Genomic DNA, 2,505 nt, shown 5'->3' with positions numbered 1-2,505 from the left:
CCGTTGCAGGGCAAGAGATTGTGTTTTAGACTAAAAGGGAATGCATTATAAGAAGAATTTTTACTTAGAAACTCTGTTGTTTACCTTTTTCACACTATGAAACAGCTTTATATTCAACTTAAACACTGTTTCAAGGTAATAGAGTGTGTTTTAGACTAAAAGAGACTGCATTATAAGAAGAATCTTTACTTTGAAACTCTGTTCTTTACCTTTTTCACACTATGAAACAGCTTTGTATTCACCTTAAACACTGTTGCAGGGCAAGAGATTGTGTTTTAGACTAAAAGGGAATGCATTATAAGAAGAATCTTTACTTTGAAACTCTGTTCTTTACCTTTTTCACACTATGAAACAGCTTTATATTCAACTTAAACACTGTTGCAGGGCAAGAGATTTTGTTTTAGACTAAAAGGGAATGCATTATAAGAAGAATCTTTACTTAGAAACTCTGTTCTTTACCTTTTTCACACTATGAAACAGCTTTGTATTCATCTTAAACACTGTTTCAGGGCAAGAGATTTCGTTTTAGACTAAAAGGGAATGCATTATAAGAAGAATGTTTACTTTGAAACTCTGTTCTTTACCTTTTTCACACTATGAAACAGCTTTGTATTCGCCTTAAACACTGTTTCAGGGCAAGAGATTGTGTTTTAGACTAAAAGGGAATGCATTATAAGAAGAATCTTTACTTAGAAACTCTGTTCTTTACCTTTTTCACACTATGAAACACCTTTGTATTCAACTTAAACTCTGTTTCAGAGCAAGAAATATTGTTTTTAACCAAACTGAACAACTTACAATATCCTAAGAAAACAAATATTTCAAGTGAAAAGAGTTTATACAGGGGAGAAACAAGGTGTTTGTTATATGACAATTTAAAGTAATTGCAACTCTGTTTGTACACCTCTAACCACAAAGAAACAGGGCTTCTATGCATTGTAATCAGCTTATTCACTGTTTCAGAGCAAGACATCTTGTTTTTAACCAAATTGAATAGCTTAAACACTGTTTCAGGGCAAGAGATTGTGTTTTTGACTAAAAGGGAAGGCATTATAAGAAGAATCTATACTTTGAAACTCTGTTCTTTACCTTTTTAACACTATGAAACAGCTTTATATTCAACCTAAACACTGTTGCAGGGCAAGAGATTTTGTTTTAGACTAAAAGGGAATGCATTATAAGAAGAATCTTTACTTTGAAACTGTTCTTTACCTTTTTCACACTATGAAACAGCTTTGTATTCGCCTTAACCACTGTTTCAGGGCAAGAGATTGTGTTTTAGACTAAAAGGGAATGCATTATAAGAAGAATCTATACTTTGAAACTCTGTTCTTTACCTTTTTCACACTATGAAACACCTTTATATTCACCTTATACACTGTTTCAGGGCAAGAGATTGTGTTTTAGACTAAAAGGGAATGCATTATAAGAAGAATGTTTACTTTGAAACTCTGTTCTTTACCTTTTTAACACTATGAAACAACTTTATATTCAACTTAAACACTGTTTCAAGGCAAGAGATTGTGTTTTAGACTAAAAGAGACTGCATTATAAGAAGAATCTTTACTTTGAAACTCTGTTGTTTACCTTTTTCACACTATGAAACAGCTTTATATTCAACTTAAACACTGTTTCAAGGCAATAGATTGTGTTTTAGACTAAAAGAGACTGCATTATAAGAAGAATCTTTACTTTGAAACTCTGTTCTTTACCTTTTTCACACTATGAAACAGCTTTGTATTCACCTTAAACACCGTTGCAGGGCAAGAGATTGTGTTTTAGACTAAAAGGGAATGCATTATAAGAAGAATCTTTACTTTGAAACTCTGTTCTTTACCTTTTTCACACTATGAAACAGCTTTATATTCAACTTAAACACTGTTGCAGGGCAAGAGATTTTGTTTTAGACTAAAAGGGAATGCATTATAAGAAGAATCTTTACTTAGAAACTGTTCTTTACCTTTTTCACACTATGAAACAGCTTTGTATTTGCCTTAAACACTGTTGCAGGTCAAGAGATTGTGTTTTAGACTAAAAGGGAATGCATTATAAGAAGAATGTTTACTTTGAAACTCTGTTCTTTACCTTTTTCACACTATGAAACAGCTTTGTATTCGCCTTAAACACTGTTTCAGGGCAAGAGATTGTGTTTTAGACTAAAAGGGAATGCATTATAAGAAGAATCTTTACTTTGAAACTGTTCTTTACCTTTTTCACACTATGAAACAGCTTTGTATTCGCCTTAACCACTGTTTCAGGGCAAGAGATTGTGTTTTAGACTAAAAGGGAATGCATTATAAGAAGAATCTATACTTTGAAACTCTGTTCTTTACCTTTTTAACACTATGAAACAGCTTTATATTCAACTTAAACACTGTTTCAAGGCAAGAGATTGTGTTTTAGACTAAAAGAGACTGCATTATAAGAAGAATCTTTACTTTGAAACTGTTCTTTACCTTTTTCACACTATGAAACAGCTTTGTATTCGCCTTAACCACTGTTTCA

This window comes from Electrophorus electricus, chromosome 15 (assembly GCF_041902795.1).
Source record: "Electrophorus electricus isolate QZ-2024a chromosome 15, ASM4190279v1, whole genome shotgun sequence".
NCBI lineage: Eukaryota > Metazoa > Chordata > Actinopteri > Gymnotiformes > Gymnotidae > Electrophorus > Electrophorus electricus.
Note: the sequence above shows the minus strand (reverse complement) of the source record.